Source organism: Lactuca virosa, chromosome 4 (genome assembly GCF_052849685.1).
Source record: "Lactuca virosa cultivar CGN04683 chromosome 4, Lactuca_virosa_CGN04683_v6, whole genome shotgun sequence".
Lineage (NCBI taxonomy): Eukaryota > Viridiplantae > Streptophyta > Magnoliopsida > Asterales > Asteraceae > Lactuca > Lactuca virosa.
Window position 1 is genome coordinate 203,007,949 of NC_136429.1, and position 8,754 is coordinate 203,016,702.

Genomic DNA, 8,754 nt, shown 5'->3' on the forward strand with positions numbered 1-8,754 from the left:
CATACATATCAAACATATAGTGGTCCCCTCCCGTCATGGAGCCCCGCTCGGTATACAGATCTGTCACTCATCGGGCCCCGCCCGGTATACATATAATCATATAACAGATAAACACATAACACATGCAATAATCACAAGGATAAATAGCATACATACTAATCATCGGGCCTCGCTCGACGTCGGGTCCTGCATGGTAAGTATACAAGCATATAACACATGCAAGAGTCACATAGACATGTAGCATCCTAACATAACAAACCATGGGCTGAAATTGGTGCCTTCGACCCGCTAAACACAATGAGGAAACTCACCTCTAGCTGCTAAATCTCTCGAAAGAATCTCTGACTGCTGGTCCGGAAAATCCCTGCGCTATCAATATCAAAACATCCAATTAATAATTGGATTCCGACCCATAATTAAGAGTCTAAGCGACTTGGCCCATAACAAGGGTAAAAGACCATTTTACCCTTTACCTAACTTGGCCCAAAGCTAAGGCCCAACTCATCTACTAAAAAGGCTCAAATATGGCCCAATCTTCCAAATTGGGCCCAAAATCCATCATGGGCCCAAATCCAAAGGAAACCAATACACTAGATAATAGCCCAAAACAAAAGTCTAATGGCCTAACAAGGCCCAAACAGTGAAAGCCCAAACTATGGCCTAATACCAAGAATGGCCAAGTCCACGTCCATCTACTGAGTATGCGGGGTGTACTCAGCTCGTACGTCCATTGTACGCCTCAGGCTCCCAATTAACTTCATTAAGCACTTAAACAGTGAAGACTTTTCCCTCAAAATCTCAAATATGGTCCCTAAGGGTGACTTATCACGTAAAGTTAGCAACTTTACACTCATGCATGGCTTAATGGGACACAAAGCTTATAAAGGAGCTTATAAAGGAGCTTAATAAAGGTCTTAATTAATGCATGGGCCAATAGCTTCCATAAATTTGACATTTTTATGAACATGGGGACTAAATGGAGCTAAGATCTTGCATCCATTGCTTCTAGAGTAGATCAAGAGCTCATCTTTACTTCAAAAGACTCAAAAATGACCAAGAAACACCATAAAGAAGATCTAACATAAAAGATCATAAAGGTGTGAGCATTTTACCTTAAAAAGCTTGAAAATGAGAAGGTAATCCTGGATATACAAGGTCAAGCTATCCCCTCAAGTGTTCCACTTCTTCTTCTCCTTCACAAACCACCAACAAACACTCTTTTAAGCTCAAAACTTACCAAATGCTCTAGGTTTTCGATTTCAGGGTAAAAGGGAGATGGAGGCTGGTCTAAAATGTCCATGACGTGTTATAATGAGCTTTGAATATAGAGCAAACCCTACAAATTAGGGTTTGTCCAACCCATGCGTATGCCCTGCGTACTATTACGTACGCCTAGCGTACGTGGGTGATGCTCGCAACCAACTTATAGCTAGTACGCTAAGCGTACTCATAGATTACACCCCATGTACTAACCAGGGGACCAAAATGAAAAGAATTTACATTAAAGGGTTAAAAGGGAACTTACCAAAAACTTGAGTGTTAAAATTCTCCCCCACTTGAATCTGACTTTGTCCTCGAAGTCCGCTGCCTCAAATAACTCTGGGTATTGCTCCCTCATCTCGTCCTCCGCATCCCACGTCCATTCTGAACCCTTGTGATGCTGCCACTGGACTTTCACCAACTCAACAACCTTCTTCCTCAAGGTTTTCATCTTACAGTCAAGAATCGCCACCGGTCTCTCAATATAATTCAGGAGGTCATCCACTTGAATATCCTCCAATGGAACCACTGCGAAATCATCCACTAAACACTTCCTCAATTGAGAGACATGGAACGTGCTATGGATCTGACTGAGCTCCTTAGGAAGATCCAAGCGATAAGCAACCCAACCCACCTGGGCCAAAACCCTGAAAGGACCGATATACCTGGGGCCCAATTTGCCCCTCTTCCTAAATCGGATGACACATTTCCAAGGTGACACCTTCAGGAGAACCATGTCGCCAAGCTGGAACTCTAGATCGGAGTGGCGCTTGTCGACATAACTCTTCTGCCGACTCTGAGCTGTCTGGAGTCTACTCCGAACCTGCTGAATCAACTTAGTAGTCTTGAGTACCACCTCATTACTCCCCATGACTCGCTGAATCAACAAATCGGGGTCCTGATTTCCTCCCATAGAGCATCTTAAAAGTAGGTCAATCAATATTGGTGTGATAGTTGTTGTTATACGAAAATTCTGCTAATGGAAGATACGTATCCCAACTCCCTCCAAAATCCAAAACACAAGCCCGGAGCATATCGTCTAAGGTTTGAATGGTCTGCTCGCTCTGATCGTCAGTCTGTGGATGGAATGTCGTGCTGAAATGGAGATGAGTACCCAACTCGTCGTGGAACCTTTTCCAGAATCTTGAAGTAAACCGGACGTCCTTGTCTGAAACCACATAAATCGGCACCTCATGCCATGCCACAACCTCCCTAATGAATACCTCAGCCAACTTATCCGCAGAGATACTCTCCTGAATTAGAATGAAATGCGCGCTTTTGTTCAATCGATCCATGATGACCCAAATCAAATCCACTCTGTGCGCAGTCCGAGGCAACTTTGTAATGAAGTCCATGGTAATCTCCTCCCATTTCTAAATGGGAATATCCAACGGATGCATCTTGTCGTGACGTTGCTGATGCTCGACCTTGACTTTCCTGCAAGTTAAGCACCGCTCCACGTACCATGCTATATCACGCTTCATGTAGGTCCACCAATAAATAGGAAAAAGATCCCTACACATCTTCGTCGCCCCGGGATGAATGGAGAACCTTGATTTATGCGCCTCCTCCATCAGAACCTGACATACACCGCCCCAATATGAAATCCATACTCTTCGATGAAGAATCAATAACCCTCAGCTATCATAATCAAAGGCAGCCACCTGGCCCATAATGCACTCACTCTTCCGGTGCTCTTCCTTTATAGCCTCAATTTGCGCCTCTCGAATCCGTTCCAAAAGCAGAGTAATCACTGTCATCTGTAAAAAATTATCCATGATCAGAGCCATGATCACCTTACGGCTGAGAGCATCGGCCACCATATTAGCCTTCTGTGGATGGTAAAGGATCTCACAATCATAATCCTTTAACACATCCAACCACCGACACTGCCTCATATTTAGATTTGGCTGATACATCAAATACCTTAGGCTCTTGCGATCCGTGTAGATGGTACAACGTACCCCATAGAGGTAATGTCACCAAATCTTGAGGGCGAAAACCACAGCCCCCAACTCCAAATCATGCGTCAGATAATTCGTCTCATGAGGCTTCAACTGCCTTGAAGCGTAAGCGATCATGCGATCCCTCAGCATTAGAACTACCCCTAAACCCGTGATCGAAGCATCACAATAAACCATGAAGTCCTTGACACCCTCCGATAGGGTTAAAATCGACGCCTCACACAATCTCTGCCTTAGGGTCTCAAAAGTTGTCTGCTGCTCAGGCCCCCAGCGAAAAGTGACAGTCTTCTTCGTCAACCGAGTCAAAGGAACCGCTATCTTGGAGAAATACTGGATAACTCTCCGGTAGTAGCCTGCCAACCCAAGAAAACTCCGAATCTCTGATGGAGACCTCAAAACCTCCCATCTCATCACGACCTTGACCTTGGCCGAATCGACCAGAATACTGTTCTGGTTGACAAGGTGCCCCAGAAACTGCACCTCGCGCAACCAAAACTCACACTTGGATAACTTGCATAAAATCTCTCCCTCCTCAAAGTCTCCAATATCTCCCTCAAATGCTCCTTGTGCTGCTCCTGGGTCTTGGAATAGACCAAGATATCATTTTGAATACAATCACAGACCGATCCAACATTGGTCTGCATATACGGTTCATGATGTCCATGAATGTGCTTGGAGCATTGGTGAGCCCAAAAGACACCACCTCGAACTCGTAATGACCATAACGAGTCCGGAAGGTCGTCTTCTGCACATCCTCTTCTCTCACCCTTATCTGATGATAACCCGAACGTAAATCAATCTTGGAAAACCAAGATGCACCCTGAAGCTGGTCAAACAAATCATCAATCATCGGGAGTGGATAACGGTTCTTCACCGTTAGCATATTCAACTCCCGGTAATCAATACACATGTGACATCCCCAATTTCACGGCCAGAAAAGACCGATTTCGTTTATGCTTTTTAAAATAAAATCAGAGTAATCCTTTTTAAAAGGTGTTGCGAAATTTGTTCCCAAAACAAAACATGATAAAAGTTTATCAAAACCTTTCTTTAAGAAATATATATTTTCATTTTATATCAAAACCTCGGGATGTCATGTTCCGATACAGATCAAAAGCATAAACAAGACATTATAAGCCTTACAACAGTTATTTATAACTACTGGCCTATAATCCAAAAATCTCTCATAATCATCTGACTATGCTCAGGGTCTACTACCTGTAACATAAAAAGCTGAGTGGGTCAGGCTTGGGAGCCTGGTGAGCATACAGGGTTTTCAACCCACAATAAATAATAAACTTATCAATCAACAATAAATTTATTAATTTCATCAACCAAAAATAACCCTAATTACCCATTCCCGTTATCCTCACCTTACGTCCCTAAAAAAACTATCACTAGGGACCTAGCCTAAGGATTTTCATTAGGGGGACAACATTGCTTCGGAGGTTCCTCAGCAATTTATGTCAAATAAGGCAACCATCGGGGTGACAACACTGCTTTCCTCAGAAATTTATGTCAAATAAGACAACCAATGGGGTGACAACATTGCTTTCCTCAACAATTTATGTCAAACAAGACAACCAATAAGGTGACAACATTGCTTTCCTCAGCAATTTATGTCATATAAAACAACCAATGTAATGACAACATTGCTTTCCTCAACAATTTATGTCAAATAAAACAAACATCGGGGTGACAACATTGCTTTCCCTCAGCAATTTATGTCAAATAGGCACGAAGTCACATCGTCGCCAAGGTTTATACAACAAGCACTAAGTCCATAGCTGCTAACGTACTAAATCCATAGCTACCAACGTACATCTATACTGTACTAAATTCATAGCTACCAACGTACATCTATACTGTACTTTTATCCTTCATTCTTTATCTACCCATGTTTTACCCAACATATTTGAAGATAAAATATATATACATTTTAAATTATTTTAAACATGTATAAAACATCCATTCAACATCCATTTTAAATAAACGAACAACATATATACACATAGCATGTATTTTATATAAAATACTTCATATTTATGTGTAAGATGAAGGTGACTATACATTCACCCGATTTAATGAAAATCGGGCAGCAATTCGTTTCCTAAAACGATCGTTTCTAATAAAACCGGGAGTTTTATTGAGAAACCGGGCTCCGCAAGGGTCGGGCTTCGAAACCGAAAAGATAAATTTTCCGGGTCTTCGGGCACTTTGAGACGTGTTTCGGGTGCTATAATCGATACCGGGGCTTCGGGGGATGTTAAAATGGTGAAAATATTGAAAAATGGGTGAAAAGGGGCAATTTTCCAAAATTACCCGGGAAGGCTCACAAGCCTTCTATTTATAGGAGGAGGCTGCTGATCGGACGGTTGGAAAGAAGCCACACGGCAGCAGATCCGAAGGGATAGCACATGGCTCGCACGTGCGAGGGTCTCGCTGTTGATCGCTGATTGGACCGAGGTCTAGTCCGAGGCTTCGGACGTGGCACTCCATGCGAAGGTCGGATGCGATGAGTCACATCGACACGGGGCGTGCATGCAAGGTTCCAATGCATCGGACACATCATTGACTTCAGACACCTGTGCGACACGCGTTGCTTCTCGGACGCGCCACGCAGCTGCTTCGGATACGTGGCCAGCTCAGAGCGAGGGTGACGTGGCTGGCACTATTCATGCGGAAATTCTCGAAAATTGTGCCCAATCTTGTAAAATCCATAACTTTCTCATACGGGCTCCGTTTTTGACGTTCTTTATATGCACGCGTAGGTAAAATTACGCTCTACAACTTTAGTTTAGACTTCGTTGGCTAATTTTGAAGTTAATTTTTATATTATTATTTTTAACAGACTGGGACAGGAAATCCGTTAAAATTTCATAACTTCTTCATCCGACGTCCGTTTTCGTCTGTCTGTTTACCGTTGTACTACTATTTACGAGACCTTTGATTCTCGTTTAGGTCGTGTCGGCTAAAAATCACTCAATCTAAAATTCGAGTTTTTAGCTGTCTACTGCTAAGCTGAAACTTCGAAAAATCATAACTTTCTAATACGAAGTCAGATTTGGGCGTTCTTTTTATACATACTCTCGGTTTAACGAACACTACGAATTTCGTTTAGATCACTAAGGCTAAAAAGTAGTTTATCAAAAACTCACTTTTTACGACATTCGGCACCGTGCCAGTTTTGTCGTGAAACTTCGACATGTCATAACTTCTTCGTTATAACTCGGATTTCGGCATTCATTATATATCCGCAATCCTTGTCACGACCACTACAACTTTATTAATAGATATCGGATTTATCTAATAATTATTTACGACGCTCATTTTTATTCTTAATTAATTAAACCCTAATAATTAAGCATAAAACACATAATTCCTTTTCATTTCTTCAAAATGAGTTACAAAGGTTAACCTGGACTATTATGTGAACATTAATGCCTAGCCTAGAAACACGGGCATTACAACACATCCGATGAGACCCGTCCTTCTTCTTCACAAACAAGATCGATGCTCCCCATGGCGAACTTCTCATTCGAATGAACCCCTTGTCTAACAGCTCTTGTAGCTGTGTAGACAACTCCCACATCTCTGGAGGAGCCAACCGATATGGTGGTTTAGCTATCGGATCCGCACCAGGAACTAGGTCAATACTAAACTTCATCTGCCTCTCCGGAGGTACCCCCGAAAAAACCTCCGGAAATACATCCGGGTACTGCCGCACAATCGACACATCATCCACGGTCGCCTTACCCTTATCCCGGGTATCCATAACATAGTCGAAAAATCTGAAACAACCTTGATGAAGATAGCATCTGACCATAGCCGTTGAACATAGAAGCGGCCCACTGAGCTCTCTCTCCCTGAACCACCAACTCTCCCCCACTTGGGGTCCGGATACGCACCAATTGATGCTCACATTCGATCATTGCCCCATTGAGGCTCAACCAGTCCATCCCTATGATAACCTTGTTCCCACGCAAAGGAATGAGAACCAAATCGATCAGATATTGCTCGCTAAACATCTGGAGAACACAACCCTGATGAACCATTGATACCCAGACAAATCGATCATCTGCAATCTTGACGTCTAAAGGACAATCCAACTCCCTCGTAGCTCTAGCAAACCTCTTGCTAAGCGCAAACGATATAAAGGATCGGGTAGCCCCCGAATCAAACAATACCAATGCAGATATACCGTTCACAAGGAACGATCCTAAAATAAAACACAAAAATATAAGCAGGAAATTCAAAATAAATAAATAGATAAGGAGAAGATACATACCCGTCACCACATCAGGTGTTGTGCAAGCTTCCTCGTCTGTCAGCTGTAAAGCCCTGCTCCTCGCCACAGGCGCATCCGCTTTGCCCTGACGGCCATTAGTGATCCGTAGAGTCACAAAAGCGGGTGCTGCCACCGGTCCTGCTGCAGTCAAACTCAGACAATGGGCCTTCTTGTAGCCCCTCTGATTCCAATGGAAGAAAATCAGATTAGATACTGGGGTGATGGTAGTAGTAGTAGCAGTACAATCCCTGCTAATATGACCCGTCCGGCCGCACTTGAAGCAGCTAGAACCACCCACCATGCACTCCCCATCGTGCGTCTTGCTGCACTTGCCACAACAGCTCCGGCCCTGCTGGCCTCTCGTTCTAGAATCAAATACCTTGGGCCTCTTGCCTGATCCCTTAGAAACCTGAGCGTGATCTGGCTTCCTCTTCCTCTCCATCTCAAGATCAATCTCCCCTTCTCTGGCTCTTGCAATCATATCCTCCAGTGTCCTGAAACTGGATCGGCTCACAAACTGTCGAATATCACTTCTCAGCATCTCATGGTATCTCGCCTTCTTCACCTTCTCATCTGCCACATACCGCGGAACCAACAGCGCCTTCTCACGAAACATCGCGGTGATCTCAGCCACAGTCTCAGTAGTTTGACTAAGGCCCTGGAACTTCCTCGCCAGCTGGTGCACCTCAATCACTAGTGTGAACTCCGCTCGGAATCTGGTTGTGAAATCCACCCATGTCATCGAATCTGTTAGGTCATGATTTATGGTTTATACTTTACTTTTGATGACTTTTAGATTTCTTGGTCTAGGACCGAAAACAACATATTTTCGGTGGTGTTTGGACCGAAATCACCATGTGATTTCGGTGGGCTTAATGAGGATTTTGGTTGGGATTTGGGTTTGGCCTTTGTAATTAGGTCTAGGTATATATAGTATTGTTTTCAGCCGTGTAAAGTGTTGGTCATTCTAAGAAGCTGAGATCGAGTTTTAGAGAGAGGGAGAACTGAGAGTAATCAAGAATCTTATCTATTAGTTATTATTCAATATAGTGTGCATTGAAGATTAGTTAATTGTGTTCTTAATTCAATATAACTGTTTTGCATAAATCATTGAATTGGGATTCCGCACCAATTCTAGTGACTTCGATTGATACTTAATATCGGGTTTTACAGTTGGTAGTTCCATTTCAAAATCAAAAGGTAGTTCCATTTCAAAATCAAGTGTTGAAGCACCCATTAGGT